Source organism: Schistocerca gregaria, chromosome 1, assembly GCF_023897955.1.
Source record: "Schistocerca gregaria isolate iqSchGreg1 chromosome 1, iqSchGreg1.2, whole genome shotgun sequence".
In the NCBI taxonomy this organism is placed as follows: Eukaryota; Metazoa; Arthropoda; class Insecta; order Orthoptera; family Acrididae; genus Schistocerca; species Schistocerca gregaria.
The window spans coordinates 482,798,131-482,816,427 of NC_064920.1; positions in this window are offsets into that span (position 1 = coordinate 482,798,131).

An 18,297-nucleotide genomic window follows, 5' to 3' on the forward strand; every position below is an offset into this window, starting at 1 on the left:
TACAAGTTATCATGGCTAACAATCCTTTATAAAAAAAAACCTTACTTGAGAACTGATAATTCCAGTAAGTGCGGTATGTGATTAGGAGGAGGAAGACGTGCATGTTTCGTAAATAATGATGATTATACGTGTGTCGATTAACATGTATTTGACGAATTTTATATTCAAATGATGTCGAACTGAACGAAAAAAACCAGCGATCCACAGGTTACGCAGTTACCATTCTCCAACGCCAGCGAGGGAGCCATGCGAACAGTCGTCGAAACGGTCTTAACTTTAGAGAATTAAATATCCTTATAAATCTTTGAAGTCGATTTTCTGGAGAATTTTTGAGTCTGTCATTGAACTGCTTAGGGTAACTGATACTTGGGTTTTTAATTTCACGTATGGCAACGGCCTTTCCGCTGTGGATACACCGGTTCCTCTCAGATCAGCGCAGTTTAGAGCTTTCGGGCGTGGCTGGCACTTGGATGGGTAAACATCCGGCCCACCATACGCTGTTGGCATTTTTCGGGGTCCACTCAGCCTCGTGATGCCAATTGAGTGGATACTCGACCGAATAGTAGCGGCTCCGGTCACAGAAAACCATCATAACGACCGAACGACCGGGAGAGGGGTGCGCTATCTGCATACTCAGCTGCGGATGACACGGCGGTCGGATGATCCCGATGGACCACTTGTGGCCTGAAGACGGAATGCTTTAATTTCGCGTATCATAAATATAAGGAAAACATACAAAAATTTCCAGTTGGTCTTCTTGTCAATCGTTTCCAGGCCAGAATTCTCGATCTCAGACTGATACATTTGTTCTTCTCTGACTTTCGTGAAAATCTGAGGTACCATCAAAGAAACAGTACGTACATCTGTGCAATGGCTGAGATGGTGAGTCACGCGATCCTCCTAATGTAGCGGCGGTCCTCATTTTCCTTGGCGTTGAGCAGCAGCGCGACGTGGCATGTACTCAATAAGTCGTTGCAAGTCCCCTGCAGAAATACTGATAAATGTGGCCTCTACAGCCGTCCATAAAAGAGAAACTGTTGCCGGTGTATGATTTTGTGTACCAAATGGCCACTCGACATGTCCAATGAATGTTCGATGGTATTCATAAAATTCATATCGGGCACTGTGAGTGGCCAAATCGTTCTCTAGAATTGTCCAGAATGTTCTTCAAACCAACTGCGAATAATTGAGGCCCGCTGACATGACGCATTATCATCGATAAAAATTACATCGTTATTTTGGAGCATGAAGTCCGTGAATGGCTGGAGAATGGTCTCCAGTAGCCGAACAGAACCATTTCCAGTCAATGATCCGTTCAACTGGACCAGAGGATCCAGTCCATTCTATGTAAACACAGCCAACCATTATGGAGCCACCACCAGCTTCAAAGGTGCCTTGTTGACAGCTTGGATCCATGGTTTCGTAGGGTCTGCACCACACTCGAACTCTACCATCAACTCTTACCAACTGAAATCGGGACTCATCTGGCTAGGGCAGGGGTTTCCAGTTATCTAGGGTCCAGGAGATATGGTCACGGGCACTCCCGTCGGTCATATGCTGCCATAGCCCATTAATGCCAAATTTTGACGCACGGTCGTAACGGATACGTTCGTCGTACGTCCCACATTGATTTCTGTGCTTACTTTATGCAGTCTTGCTTGTCTGTTAGCACTGCCAACTCTACAAGAATGGCACTGCTCTCGGTCGTTAAGTGAAGGCAGTTGACCACTGCGTTCCATGAAATTTGTTATTCATGGCACATTCCTGACACTGTGCATCTCGGAGTCCCGAATTCCTTTCGCTTCCAAAGCCTGGTAATTTTCTTTGTGGCTTCGTAATCACGCCTGAAACCTTTTCACATGAACCAGATGAGTGCAAATGACCGCTGTGCAATGCACCGTCCTTTTATACCTTCTATAAACGATACTACTACCATCTGTATATGTGCATGTCGCCATCCCATGACTCTCGTCGTCTCATTGTAGTCGTCTCTTAGGACGTGCAGAGTGGGTATAAACTTTCACATGTTTAGATCGTCTCACTTGTAAAAAGTCCAATCCTGTGAGCTGTTTGCCCGCAAAGTAGTGGCGGTTGCGGCCCCTCTTGTAAACTCAAGCCCTCCATCTTTCCTCGGCAGGTGCGGGTGGCGTCTTATTAATCCCCTAATTAAGAAGTGACGCCCACTTTATAGCGCCCACAGCACAGCGAACAGTAAATTCGCCTACCGGATCGGCCATAAAAATAACCCGCGGTTCGCCAGTAATAAACGAGTACCGTTCTCTCCTGGTCTTTGTGCTTTTTTTCCGGACCGGAGCTAATAGAAAGGAATAAAATGTGTGCCCGGGCGTGGGGGACCGCCCATTAGTCTGTCGTTTGGAGAACGCTGCCGTCTGTTTTGTGGAGGCGATCGAAGCGCCGGCTAAAGACGGAACAGGAATACCGCTTTTACATCTCTATCGCCTCTGTTTTCAAAGTGCCTGTCGCCACTTGATGTCCCATTTAATGGAGAGATGCTTCTCAACGGCAAATAAAGTCTCTTTTCTATCCGTGCTGCAATCAATTTGCCACTATTCTAGCTACGCAGCTTGTTGCGAGAATAACAGTACAATTCCGAAAGGGTGTCAGAAGTAGGACGAAAGAACATTTGGATTTAAGGTCCCACCGACGACGAGATCGTTAGTAATGATAAAGTCGACAACAAAGTGATTATGCAGGGAGTACCAGCTTAGGTTTGTGAAAACTGAAAAATGGAACTGGTCATACCCTTTCCAAAGAAAGCAATCCGGCACTTGTCTTATGGAGTTTAGGAAATTAACGGAAAATTCTGATTAGAATGGTCGAGACGGGGACTTGAAACGGTGTCCTAGAGAACCGATTCAAGAGTCTTGTCATTGCGCCTCTTACCTAGGTATTGAAGACTGATTGGCAGGAAGACAAGAAATGTACCTATACATAAACACCAAACTCAAGGGAGTTTTGTAAATGGCTACGAACACTGTTTTTAAACGATCCTAATTTTCGGATCAGAAGGTATAGATTTAAAGAAACGGTGTGGACGTCAGTCAGAGTTTTACAGCAATTAAATGAATGAGAGATAGAAAAGGTCTCCTATGGTACTCGAAAGAGATCGCGAGGCAACGAAAAAAAAGCATGTCAGACTCATAAGAACGTAAAATATTCAGGATTCCCGTCTGTTTTCGGATGCTCTAAGCTTATCTGAGTGCGAGATGCTTTTAACAGCCTCCACAGCTACTGTCTGTCTCGAAATTTGGCAGAAAATCCAAAGAGATTCTGGTCGTATGTGAAGTATACCAGCGACAAGACACTATCAACAATACCTTCACTGCGCGATAGCAACGGTAATTTTGCCAACAACACTGTCACTAAAGTCGAATTACTGAACACAGTTGTTCGCATCAGAGAAAATGCAATAAATATTCTAGGATTCGTGTCGTGACCACCTGCCACAGTGAACAATTTTATAGTAGATACTCATGGTATAGAAAAGAAACTCAAGTTACTTCCGATCCAGAATGTATGCTAGTGACGTTTATTTTGGAGTATGCTTATGAAATAGATCCGATTTTAGCAGTCTTGTACAACTGCTCGCTCAACGAAAGATCTGTACATAAGGACAGAAAAGCTGCACAGGTCACATCAATAAACAAGGGAGAAAAAGAAGCTATCCGCTGAGACGTAGACCCATATCAATAAAATCATTTTGTATTAGGATTTCGGAACACGTACTGTGTTCAGTGAATATAGAATACCTCTAGGACATGATTCATTGACACATAAGCAGCACGGGTTCAGGAAGTATCGCTTTCGCAAAACACAAGTGGCTCTTTATTGGCACGAGGTAATGAGTTCTATCGGCAGGCGATTTTAAGATGATTCCATATTCCTTAGTCGCCACTTCTAATCAGTCTGCGTGCCTACGAAGTACTGACACAATTGTGCGACTAAATTTGTAATTTCCTTTCAGAAAGATCACAGTTCTAAGTAAATGACGAGAAGTGAGATAGTGAGATAGTGGTATCTGTGGTGACATGCCAAGCAACCCTCTTAGAATGTTTTCTGTCGTTTCCTGTCTGCTAAAGTCATCATGGGATCAAAACAGACTGGAAAGTGATTTTGCCAGAATATTTGGATCTTGCGAAAAGTGGCAGTTCACCCTAAAAACAACAAGTTTGAGGACCTCCACAAGAGCACTAAAAAGTTAGTCGAATCTCGCTTACACCACAAAAATAAAGATTTAACGGTTGTAGATTCAATTGAATACCTAGGCAGCACACTTACGAGCAAGTTATATTGGAATCATGGTACAGAATATGTTGAGAGGAAGGCGAACCAAAGACTGCGTTTTATTGATAGAACGCTTGGAAGATGCAACAAACCTGCTGATGAAACCACCTACAATATGGGTTTTGTCCTCTTCTGCAATCGGTACCAGATAGGATTGACGGTAGACATCGAAACAGTCCAAAGAAGTTCATCTCGATTTATATAACACGAAATAGGGGAGAGTATTACTCAGATAACAAAAGCGAGTTGGGATAGCAACCATTAAAACGCATATTTTTTTGTGACGAAATGTTTTCACGAAATTTCAGTTACCAACTTCCTCCGACGTATGGGAAAATCTTTTGTTGACTGCGACCTACCAAGGGACAGAAGGCCATTGCCGTAAATAAGAGACAACAGAGCTCGCACGTAGATATTTAATTGTTCGTTTTTACCGCGTGCTATTCGAGAGTGCCATGGAGGAGAAATAGTTTGAAATTGGTTCTATGAACGCTTCTGTGAAACATTTAAATGTGAATTTCAGCGCAATCGTAGATATAGATGCATTCATGAGCAGGTGTCTGCCTTTAGAGAATAATGTATTATCAATGCAGCTATTTGTCTTTTGACGCAAATACACTTACAGCACCGTTTACGCAGTCCACAAGGCCTTGGTTTTCGTTAGTATATAGAATGTTATCTGGGTGTCCATTTAGCAGCTTTTACGCATGTATAATGTCACAGTTTTACAGTTTTTCTGGAAAACAGAAGAAAGCAATTAGGAGGAGGAGGGAAACGAGGTTTCGTGGCTGAAGGCACCGACTTCTGACCTACCAACAGATTTTGCCACACTTGCCACACGTTGACGATGATTCCATTACAGATGGAGCATGAGCTCGAATTGGGTGAGGTAGTGGAAGTAAATCGTCAGTGTTGTTCTCAAAGGGACCATTCTGGTATGCAATAAATTCTTTTAGCATGTGGCCGAAGCCTGTATAAATTGTTTAAAGCTTATGTCTGTGGAAGTTTTAATTCTGGCTTTAGGTCATTGTCAATCATAAATACGTGTTATCATGTGACAGCACAGTTATAAGAAATGATATCATCCCCGGGTTGTTTCCCACTTTATAACCTGTTGACGAATCATAGTTACATATGTTACATATGAAACATTGGATTCAGACTGCAACCGCAGCTTTATAAAGCTGGAGGGTAACTCATCGTTGATAGTAATCCTTCCATGCAATAGAGACAGGAAGTTCAATGACATCCTGCAAGTTTACTGAGAGTAACTTGCCATCGAGTAGCTACTGGTTTCTCTTTCTCCCCGCCTTCTGTTTCAACAGCAATGCATACATAACATGCCTCCTAAAAATCTACACTCCTGGAAATGGAAAAAAGAACACATTGACACCGGTGTGTCAGACCCACCATACTTACTCCGGACACTGCGAGAGGGCTGTACAAGCAATGATCACACGCACGGCACAGCGGACACACGTGGAACCGCGGTGTTGGCCGTCGAATGGCGCTAGCTGCGCAGCATATGTGCGTCGCCGCCGTCAGTGTCAGCCAGTTTGCCGTGGCATACGGAGCTCCATCGCAGTCTTTAACACTGGTAGCATGCCGCGACAGCGTGGACGTGAACCGTATGTGCAGTTGACGGACTTTGAGCGAGGGCGTATAGTGGGCATGCGGGAGGCCGGGTGGACGTACCGCCGAATTGCTCAACACGTGGGACTTGAGGTCTCCACAGTACATCGATATTGTCGCCAGTGGTCGGCGGAAGGTGCACGTGCCCGTCGACCTGGGACCGGACCGCAGCGACGCACGGATGCACGCCAAGACCGTAGGATCCTACGCAGTGCCGTAGGGGACCGCACCGCCACTTCCCAGCAAATTAGGGACACTGCTGCTCCTGGGGTATCGGCGAGGACCATTCGCAACCTTCTCCATGAAGCTGGACTACGGTCCCGCACACTGTTAGGCCGTCTTCCGCTCACGCCCCAACATCGTGCAGCCCGCCTCCAGTGGTGTCGCGACAGGCGTGAATGGAGGGACGAATGGAGACATGTCGTCTTCAGCGATGAGAGTCGCTTCTGCCTTGGTGCCAATGATGGTCGTATGCGTGTTTGGCGCCGTGCAGGTGAGCGCCACAATCAGGACTGCATACGACCGAGGCACACAGGGCCAACACCCGGCATCATGGTGTGGGGAGCGATCTCCTACACTGGCCGTACACCTCTTGTGATCGTCGAGGGGACACTGAATAGTGCACGGTACATCCAAACCGTCATCGAACCCATCGTTCTACCATTCCTAGACCGGCAAGGGAACTTGCTGTTCCAAAAGGACAATGCACGTCCGCATGTATCCCGTGCCACCCAACGTGCTCTAGAAGGTGTAGGTCAACTACCCTGGCCAGCAAGATCTCCGGATCTGTCCCCCAATTGAGCATGTTTGGGACTGGATGAAGCGTCGTCTCACGCGGTCTGCACGTCCAGCACGAACGCTGGTCCAACTGAGGCGCCAGGTGGAAATGGCATGGCAAGCCGTTCCACAGGACTACATCCAACATCTCTACGATCGTCTCCATAGGAGAATAGCAGCCTGCATTGCTGCGAAAGTTGGATATACACTGTACTAGTACGGACATTGTGCATGCTCTGTTGCCTGTGTCTATGTGCCTGTGGTTCTGTCAGTGTGATCATGTGATGTATCTGACCCCAGGAATGTGTCAATAAAGTTTCCCTTTCCTGGGACAATGAATTCACGGTGTTCTTATTTCAATTTCCAGGAGTGTACATCTACAATTGCGTTTATACTCTAGAAAACAGCTAATGGTGTGTGGCAGAGAGTACTTCTGATTTCACTATCATTTCTCCCGTTCCCTCTTTCAGGACGATTCTGTGTCAACTTCAATGAGAGCTCTGGTTTCCCTGATTTTCTCGTCGCGGTCGTTTCGAATTAATTAAGTGGCATGAAGTGACATCGTGTCAGCCTACTCCTGCACTAGTTCTCCGAAGCTCAGTAGCAAACCTCTCTCTGATGCACAACGCCTCTTTTGTAGCGTCAAATGGAATGCGTAAGTATTTTACCCGGTCGTGTTTCAACTATTTGCTACATCACACGAACGTCATAGAAAGAGAATGAATAGTTAGTCTAACATATATTCGCTTGAGTGACTGTCTAAGTTTGCAGCACATGAGGAAGCGTTATGGTGCTATATCTAAGTCATGTTTTCACGATATGTTTAGAGTTTCCGTTGGTGTGCCTGAGGGTAGTGCATCAGTTTTGTAACTTTGTAATAAATTCGCTGTATGTCTTGTTAGCTGCTGCTTAATCGAGGGGAGCGGAAACATCCAACTTTCCCACTAGTGTACACAACGTTAACGGAAACACCTAACTTGCTCTGTAGGTTATGCAACGCTGACTCCAATATAATTCATACTGTGTTGCACCGCTAACATAATCTGCACCGCCTTGATTTTTAGGGTGCCGTACCTCAGACGACCAAAACAGAACCGTTATAGGTCCTCTTAACCATCCGTCCGTCCACCTTTTTTTTGCAGGCACGAATAGAGGAATCAAGTTGAAATTTTACATCACATAATAAGATTTACGGTTCCTTGGCGATGTGGAAAATTTAAGCATCTGAGTCAATGCGTTCAAAAGATACGGCCATTTACATCACATACACTATGTGACCAAAAGTACCTGGACACCCACAAAAATATACATTTCTCATATTAGGTGCCTTGAGCTGCTACCTACTGCCAGATACTTCATAAAGCGGCCTCAGTAGTTATTAGACATCGTGAGAGAGCAGAATGGGGTGCTCCGCGGAACTCACGGACTTCGAGCGTGGTCAGGTGAAGGGGTGTCACTTGTGTCATACGTCTGTAGGCGAGATTTTCACACTCCTAAACATTCCTAGGTCCACTGTTTTCTATGTGATAGTGAAGTAGAAACGTGAACGGACACGTGCAGCACAAATGCGTACAGGCCGACCTCGAGTGTTGACTGACAGAGACCGCAAACTGTTGAAAAGGGTCGTAGTGTGTAATAGGCAGACATCTATCCAGACCATCACACAAGAATTCCAAACTGCTTAATGATCCATTACAAGTACTATGACGATTAGACGGGAGGTGAGAAAACTTGAATTTCCTGGTCGACCTGCTGCGCATAAGCCACACATCACACCGGTAAATGCCAAACGGCACCTCGCTTAGTGTAAGAAGCGTAAACATTGGACGATTGAACAGTGGAAAAACGTTGTGTGGAGTGACGAATGATGGAACACAATGTGGCGATCCGATAGCAGGGTGTGGGTATGGCGAATGCCCGGTGAACGTCATCTGCCAGCCTGTGCAGAGCCAACAGTAAAATTCGGAGGTGGTGGTATTATGGTGTGGTCGTGTTTTTCATGGAGGGGACTTACACCCGTTGTTGTTTTGCGTGGCACTATCACAGAACAGGCCTACATTGATGTTTGAAGCACATTCTTGCTTCAGACTGTTGAAGAGCAAATCGGGAATGGCAATTGCATCTTTCAACACGATCATGCACCTGTTCATAATGCATGGCAGTGGCGAAGTGGTTACACGACAATAACATCCCTGTAATGGACTGACACGCACAAAGTCCTGACCTGAATCCTGTGTAACAACTCTGGGATGTTTTGGAATTCGAACTTCGTGCCAGGCCTCACCGACACTCATAGATGCCTCTCTTCAGTGCAGCACCCCATGAATAACGGGCTGCCATTCCCGAAGAAACATTCCAGCTCCTGATCGAACGTATGCCTGCGCGAGTGGAAGCTGTCATCAAGGCTAAGGATGGGCCAACACCATACTGAATTCCAGCATTACCGATGGAGGGCGCCACTAACTTGTAATTCACTTTCAGCCAGGTGTCCCGATATCCCGATACTTTTGATCACATAGTGTATATCGATACTTGCAAATTCGCTTATCAAAAGCTGTGGAGTACTTCCCGTTGGTCTAGAATCTTCTAATTTCACAATAAGCAACATTGCAGTTTATAAGTAAAGGGAAAAAAATCAAAAGTGTCAGTTTTTAATTTTATGAAATTAAAAAAGTTTTTGCTGTTTGCTATCCGTCTGCCTGTCTGTGGGTCTGTTACCCGTTTTTCACAGCTATGGCAACAGCTTTCAATTTCAAATTTATGCGAGTTACTAAGGTCTACGGCGGCTTGGCACCGTAAGAAATTTAAGCTTATAAATCAACGCAGTCAAAAGATACGGCCATGTGTGTCACATATTTGATATTCGCATACTCAGTCATCAAAACCTGTAGGTGAACTAGTTATATACTGTCGAGGCGTCGAATCTCGGTCGGTAGCTTCAGCTCTCAACGATGTGAGAAGTCGCCAGAAACAACACGTGTTTCAGATTCTTCCCCTGGTTGGATAACTTGAATAGGTTAGAAAGACTTGCACCTGGCAACTGAGCCACACGAATTTATTATTATTGCCTACGTATAATAAGTTTGTAAGGAGTACTCGGAACCCTAGTCCCGGGTTAGATTCCCGGTTGGGTTGGGGTTTTTCTCTACCCGGCGACTGGGTGTTGTTGTTGTCCTCATCATTTCATCATCATCATCATCATTCGTGAAAGTGGCTAGATATGACTGTGTGAAAATTGGACTGTGTCAAATCTGGGACTTTGTACGGGCGCTGATGATCGCGCAGTTGAGCGCCCCACAAACCAAACTTCGTCGTCATAAGAGAGCTAGTCACAGTTGTACTTGTCCGCTTTTTTGAAGTGGAGAAACCATATGTTGTACATCTACTGGCTCTGTGGACCAAAGGCGGGTTCACAAGAGCCGGTCGTGTACTCCAAACTTGTTTAAACAGCTCTCCAAATATTTCCCCTAATAGCATTACTGAGGATGGCAGCCTTAAGCTGATGCAGTGTATGGTATTCAGAAAACTGCATCGTCATTTGCTGGTCTTTTTGTCTTTCATTCTTCAGACGGAATTTCCCTCTGCATGAGCATCCACGGAAGTGTCCAGAAACGATTTTCTTGGAGTGCCGATTTCACTGTACTGAAACACACACACACACACACACACACACACACACACACACACACACACACACTGAAATTTTTATTTATTATATGGATCAACGGTCAAGTGTGACCACTGGAAAAAAATCATAGATGGCTGATGTGGCCGAGCGGTTCTAGGCGCTTTCGTCTGGAACCGCGCTTTGCTACGGTCGGAGGTTCGAATCCTGCCTCGATGTGTGTGATGTCCTTAGGTTAGTTAGGTTTAAGTAGTTCTAAGTTCTAGGGGACTGATGACATCAGATGTTAAGTCCCATAGAGCTCAGAGCTATTTGAACCATTTGAAAAAATCATAATCGTTGATTATGACCAAGGTTTCCATTATTATCATGCGAATACGAGAACTGGGAAACTGTGCTCCAACATTCGTAATTGGAAACCGCATCGCCCCACTTGCGACCTGGCGGGATGTCGCTGAGAAGAACCAAGTTGCATAACTGCCCACTCTGCTATCATGGCTGTAGAATAGAAGATTCAAAAGATGAAGAAAATAAATTTACGAATAAAAAAATCTTATTTTATCCACAATTCCTTAATGGTTTCCTGACACAAAATGCTGCTCTGTCGAGGTTCATTTAACATTTTTACTGTCTGTTTCTCGGCCTGTTACTTTGTTCCAAAATTTAAAAATCTTAATGACAGACAGATCGTTAGAATGACGAGTTTCGTGTTTAATACTTTATCGTTAGGCATGAAGCTCAAGTTACAATTGGACAAGGATGAGGCAGTATTTTAGATGTCGCTTGTCAAAGAAACCACAACGCCATTCGTCTTAAAAATTTTAATGTGCAGCGGGGAATCTGAGTCTGGGTTTATAATGAATCTATTACATTGCATCGGAGTTTGCTGAAGGTAAGGATCCGCGTTCAGGTGGCGCTTAGCCACAAAGTTTTGAAGTGCCAGGTAGTTTCTGACTCTGTCTGTTCAAAAATGGTTCAAATGGCTCTGAGCACTATGGGACTTAACTGCAGTGGTCATCAGTCCCCTAGAACTTAGAAGTACTTAAACCTAACTAACCTAAGGACATCACACACATCCATGCCCGAGGCGGGATTCGAACCTGCGAACGTAGCGGTCGCGCGGTTCCAGACTGAAGCGCCTAGAACCGCTCGGTCACTGCGGCCGGCGACTCTGTCTGTCCTGGCGGAGTTTCGAACTCACTATTCTGCATTTCTTGGTGCTTCCGCTATCATAGCTTGCTATGCCGTGCTTCGTAAGTGTCTCTAACACTTTGACGTAACTTCGTCTCATACGGATACACCATTTTGTAGCTAGCACGTAAGTCTTTGAAGTATTGTGTACAATGTTGGCATTAAGGAGGCCATAAAAATCATCTCCAGTTACAACTATTGGAACAACATATCTTTCATTTCTATCTTTATTAACGATGGCTGCTGTACAGTAATGCCGAAATTAAAAGATAATAATGTCTTACCAGACATTATAACCTGAAATAAATATGAACTATATGTGACCTTGATGTGATCATAAACAGCAGAAACAGGAATAAATGTTGTTGTGGTAATGATCACGCTGTTGATGCTGTTGTCGCTGATCGTTTTGCTCCCGGTTTTGTCCTTTGCGGATTTGAGGCTGTCAGTCAGTAGGCTTAAATACTGCCTCCAAGGATAAATACGAGAGACTTTAAAAAGTAAGTTAGAAATTATTGTGACAGGCCAAGTACCTTTTATTAAATGCTGCACTTCACTCGAAGTGACACAGATACATGATTATTTTTCAACACAGTCACCAAGTCACTGTAAACACCGGACATTCAGTTCTTCGGCGATAGAAACCTGCTCCTTGGTTACCGTGCAATTCGAGAACAGCTGTGTGCACATCCTCGTAGTTGGAAAATATCCCCCAAACCTCAAATGTTCTTTCAGCTTGTCGAAAAAAATGGATATCACATGGACGCGACGTTGCGTTTTGTCCTCATATTTGTAGAGTTTCACGGTAAATCTATGAGCAATTTAGACATTTTGCTCACAAGTGTCTTACCTTGCCGTCTGCTTGAACTTCGGTGTTAATTTCAAATTGCAGTTCCATTTCAGTGGCACACTGTGATGCACCTGTTATCCGCAAGACGCAGAAATTTGTCTGCACCAAATCCACAACATGCACTGTCTTCTGACAATGATGCACTTTTGTTGCACAATGACCTTAGCGTGGAACGACGAGAGAAACTTACTTTCCTAACTTCCTGCACTGTTGAGTACGAAGCAGTCTTCAGGAGCAAAAAGGGAACTGAGGTGTGGAACAGGCAACTGATTTTAGGCGTATGAATTGAAGAAGGCAGTTTATTAGGTGACCATTAGGTGTGTCAGGGAAGTTCAAACGGATTTTTCTGTTTGGCGTATGATAGTGGCACTGAAAAGGGTATATAGACGGCAAACTCGTAGCTACCTTTGTCGTAGTTTGTGGATTAAGTTCAAAGCGTGCAATCATTGAAATTATCTGGTGAATGATGGTGCAGTGTGACAAAGAAAAATGGGAACATTTCCACAATTCAATAAAACTAGAACTGATGAACGAAAGAAATTGTATTCATGGTAATTGAAACCTTACAACTTTTCCATTTACGAAACATTGATGGCATTTATCTTTTTTTAAAAAAAAATTACGTCCTTTACATGGCGTCCTCCTGTACGTATACTGTACGTATACATTCTTAAAATCTGCTGTTGAGATTCATCATTGACCGCTGCAACATCTCAGCTAGGATACTGTGAAATTTATCCCGAATTCTCTGTTTTAACTCATCCAGGTTTCTTGGTCGAGTCGTGTAAACTTTGCTCTTGAGGTAGCCCCACAAAAAAAAAATCACAAACAGATAATTCTGGCGATCTATGGGGCCAGGGAATGTTAACGAATCGTGACATTGCACGGTTGCCAAACAATTCTCGCACATGTGCCATTGACTGCCGTGCAGTGTGTGATGTTGCTCCGTCCTGTTGAAACCAGGCCTCCTGAACGTTTGGAAAATTGTTCAATGCAGGTGTAAAGACAGTTCCTAACATCCGATAATGCCATGTGATGAAACACCACACCATACTGTCACTTTACTAGCCTGTAAATGGCGCTCAGGAACGTAATTAGGATTTGTGTTTACTCAGTAACAGTGGTTTTGTTTATTTACATAACCCGTGAGACGAAAATGCGCCTCATCTGACATCAACAATTTGTTCAGAAATTCATCGTCATTATTTTCGTTATCGTTTGTTGACAGAATCATAAACGTAACCTGTAATCGTTGTCCTTCAGTTGTTGCACAATATGTAGTACGAACGAAATTTTAAATCAAGATGAAGAATTCTGCTAACACTCTCTGAGGACATTCCAACCACTGCTGCTTGCTTACAAATTTAAAGCCGTGGGCTCCGTAAGACAGACTCACATACAGCATCAATGTTCGCTGGAGAACGCACACTTCTGGGTCCTCCTGTAGGTTTCTAGTTGATGGCGGATCCAGTCTCTTCAGAGTTATTAATCCAACATTTTATCGCGTGTTTCGACGGAACAGCATAATGGCGCTCTAAATTATAAAAAAAGTCGGAACTCCCTCTACGCTCATTGTTTTTATAAAATATTTTTATGGCTAACGCATGGTGTTGTCTGTTCCACTGATCCATGATTACTGAAATGGCGGACTGTTTACTCGCTAACTGTAACCAACCAGTATTGCTGCCACCTGCCCATGGCTGCCACTACTCACTTCAAACATTCCCGTTATTCTGTGTCACCCTGTATAAATTCACGTACTGTTCCAGGGTAAAAAAAGCAGCTACTGGTCGTTTTTCTGTATCATTTCACATTAAATAGTGCCGCAAGGGTACTTCTAGATATTGTACGCTTCGGATTACTTCCAGTGGTTCATCGCTTCTCGTATGACAGAAGAATAATAGATCTTTGTCACCTGCCGTGCCGATTTGAACACTGGTTCCCGTCAGGTCACCGACGTTAAGCACTGTCGGGTGCAGCCACTAAGTGGGGGACCGTGAAGGTACGCCGCGCACTGTTGACATTTTCCCCTATACCTTTATCTTCACAGTGGAGGAGACAGGAGACGTGGAGGTGTGAAATCCCTGATCACTTTCTGTCCACCAAATGTCCCGAATTAAATTACAAGTGTCTCATGAAGTGAGGTCATGCGACACTGTTGATCGTGATCCTTACGTCAGGTGGGGACGTTATGGATGATGATGTTTGGTTTGTGGGGCTTTCAACTGTGCGGTCATCAGCGCCCATACAAAGTCCCAATTTTGACACAGTCCAATATTTACACAATCCAATTAGCTCCTGTCACGAATGGTGATGATATAATGAGGACAACAGAAACACCCAGTCCCCGGCCAGAGAAAATCTCCCACCCAGCAGTGAATCGAATCCGGGACTCCGTAATCCAGAGGCAGCAACGCTAGCCGCTAGACCACGAGACACGGACGTGAGGACGCTAAACTTGGCGGCCCCCCTGGTGCTCTTCGAGAGGTGTAGGCTATGTGCCGGCACCGGGTTTCACGCTCTCCCGTCTCTCATCATCTCCAGCTTGAACATTACACTACAATGTCCACGCACCCATTCAGTCACCACACTTATCAGATACCCTTTCGCACACAGCTGTCATATTTCGCGAAGGAGAAGTGCGTACAGGCTCGAATGATAGGGAAAATCTTTCCAATATGGCTGCTAAACTTACCCTTCGGAGTCTGTCAGCTATTCATGGTCATACGACTCTACATTTTAATTGATCTTTCCATCTCTTTGAGCTTTGCATTTACACCACCGAACAACAACCAATCTCTGAACCTTGTGACGACTCTCTGCCGGTCTTCTTGCATTTCTCTGCAACCTATATGTAGTCTCCGTAGTGCAGAGGTCAGCACGTCTGGCTTCTACGTGATGAATCGGCGTTCGATTCTCGGTCCTGACAGGGAGTTTTAGTTGAGGTGAGGAGCTACTTGAGTGAAAAGTAGCGGCACCATGGTGTGGAAAGCCGACAACGATCAGGAGAGCGGTCAGCTACACCTACGCCCGTCCTTACTGTATGTAAATGAGCCACTAGCGGAGGATGATGCGGCGGTCGGTCGATCCCGACTGGCCCATCTGAGCCAGAACGCGGATCTTTGCCTTTTCTACCGCTACGCACCAGGTTATTAAAGCAGTATATCTAGTTAGCGGTAGCGGCCCTATAACTCTTGCGTCGAAGAATGACTGGCGGTAAACCTGCATAAGTGTAAATAAATGATATGTTGCCGTATGCTCCTTCGAATGCCCACTCATGGAAATCTCCCCAATGTGCACAACGCGTCTCTTACAACGTCTGCCACCGAAGTATGTTGTCCATCTGTTTAGAGCTCCAGCATCGACAGAATCATTCCGGGATGAAATGCAACCCGGTCTTCTTTAAATTTTCTATATTTCTGCTCTTAACTTGATAAATCCTCACGGCTGACGAGAAGTACGCAAGCATTGATTGAACTAATGTTTGTATGGCACTTTTTTCCCTCTGATTGCTTCAATAAATATCACTGTCGTTCCCGAAGGGGTTTCCCAGACCATTTATGGCCCTTATTCCCTCCATAGACATGTTGTCAGCAGTGTAATTGAATAATCAGTGTTAACAGTCTGATCAAAAGTATCCCTTCACCCCCAAATGTGAAGCGTAATTTACTACCAGATGTCACAAGTAGTGGTATAAAAGGAGATGAGTAGCATTTTGTTGCCACTAGAGAAGCAGTAACAACAGGTGAGGCGGTCAGGAGAGTTCAGTGGCTTCGAACGCGGACCAATCACTGCATGTAACAGATAAATCAGCGACATTTCAACCCTTCTAAACCTGCCAAAGTCGACTGTTGATGATGTGATTATGAAGTCGAAACGTGAAGGAACAAACGCAGCTAGACCAAGACCAGGCATACCTCATGAAGTGGCTGACAGGGGCCGCTGAGCATTGCGGAGGGTGGCTGTAAAATCTACATCTGGATCTAGATATATACTCCGCTAGCCAGCAAGCGGTGTGTACCGGAGGGCACCATTCGCACCAAAGTCATGTTTCCCCCCTTCTGTTCCACTCGCGGATCGTGCGAGGGACAAACGACTGTCTCAACGCCTTAGTACGAGCTCTAACTTCCCTTATCTTTGAATGGTGATCATTGCGCGATTTGAAAGATGGAGCTAATAATAAATGCTCTACATCCTCGGTGAAGATCGGATTTCGGAATTTAGTGAGCAGCCCCCTCCGCTTAGCGCGCCGTCTATCTGCAAGTGTGTCCCACTCCAAACTTTCTATGAGATTTGTAGAGCTCTCGCGATGGCTAAATATACCAGTTACGAATCTTGCCCCTCTCCTTTGGACTTTCTCAATCTCTTGAAACAGACCCAGCTGGTAATGGTCCTATACAGACGAACAATACTCTAAGACTGGACGAACTAACGTATTGTAAGCTATTTGCTTTGTTGAAGGACTGCATCGCTTCAGGATTCTACCAATAAACCGCGTCTAAAATTAATTGTTGGTAATGATGGTGCAGGTTGAGATTCATTGGGAGAGTCCTTAGAAAATGTCGTCCGTCAACAAAGGAGGAGGCTTACTAAACACTCATTCGACCTATACTTGAGTATTGTGGGGTCCGTACCAGGTCGGGTTGACAGAGGAGATAGAGAAGATCCAAAGAAGAGCGGTGCGTTTAGCCACAGGGTTATTTGGTAAGCGTGATAGCGGTATGGAGATGTTTAGCAAACTCAAGTGGCAGACTCTGCAAGAGAGGCGCTCTGCGTCGCGGTGTAGCTTGCTGTCCAGGTTTCGAGAGGGTGCGTTTCTGGATGAGGTATCGAATATATTGCTTCCCCCTACTTATACCTCCCGAGGAGATCACGAATGTAAAATTAGAGAGATTCGAGCGCGAACGGAGGTTTACCAGGAGTCGTTCTTCCCGCAAACCATACGCGACTGGAACAGGAAAGGGAGGTAATGACAGTGGCACGTAAAGTGCCCTCCACCACACACCGTTGGGTGGCTTGCGGAGTATAAATGTAGATGTAGATGTTACGAGTGTCTTATTTTTAGCAACAGTGCATCAGACTTGGAAAAAAATGGGAACATTTTCACTTGCTCCTCTGTCGATACGCCAGAACGTAAGACATCGGACAGGTGGCAGCCGCCTCCGTATTCTCGCCCTACCCGCGAATTCGCAAGCCACTGAGCTGTGAGGTCATCGGAAGAGTGGCTGGAATCCTTGGCCCGCCTTGCTTCGCTTGGCCGCCGCCGCCTTCTCCGTCTCCAGCTCCTGATATTTATTCTAGCGGAAATGACGTTAACGGTCGTGCCGGAGTAAAGGACAGGAGCTCCGATTTACAATTCCAATATTTGCTTCGACGAGCGCCGAGACTCCTCGCGCCTCCTGCGGGGCTCGACACCTCACTGCAGCACCTCATTCTGCGAGCGCTCTTGTTACATGCCTGACACCTGCAGCTGATGGCGACGGAGGAAAATAAAACGGCTTACGTCGAAGGCAGCGGCCCGGGAGGAGTAGCCGGCGCAGCGAGGTCGCGGGATTTGTGTACGGCGTCTTCTACGAGGCACTCAAAGGACCCAGCTCGAGAAGAGGCCTGGAATACAGCTGAGGCACAGATCCCCTTCATTTCTGATGTTGTTGTTGAGCACGATCGAACGAATACCGCAAGTCAGGTATTTCACGTTTTCTTTTTAAGGAGTGCCGTCGGCCTCGTGGAGCCTGAAGAGAAACGAATCGGTTATAAAAAGCAAGTCAACAGAAGGTCAAGGATAAATCAACATCTTGGCAAACTTACAATAACATAGATATGACGCACTGGTGTGAAACAGAAAAAAAATACTGAACCTTTCCTGGATGTCACAATTTCCAAAAATATATGACACAGATAGTTTCAGATACGGCAG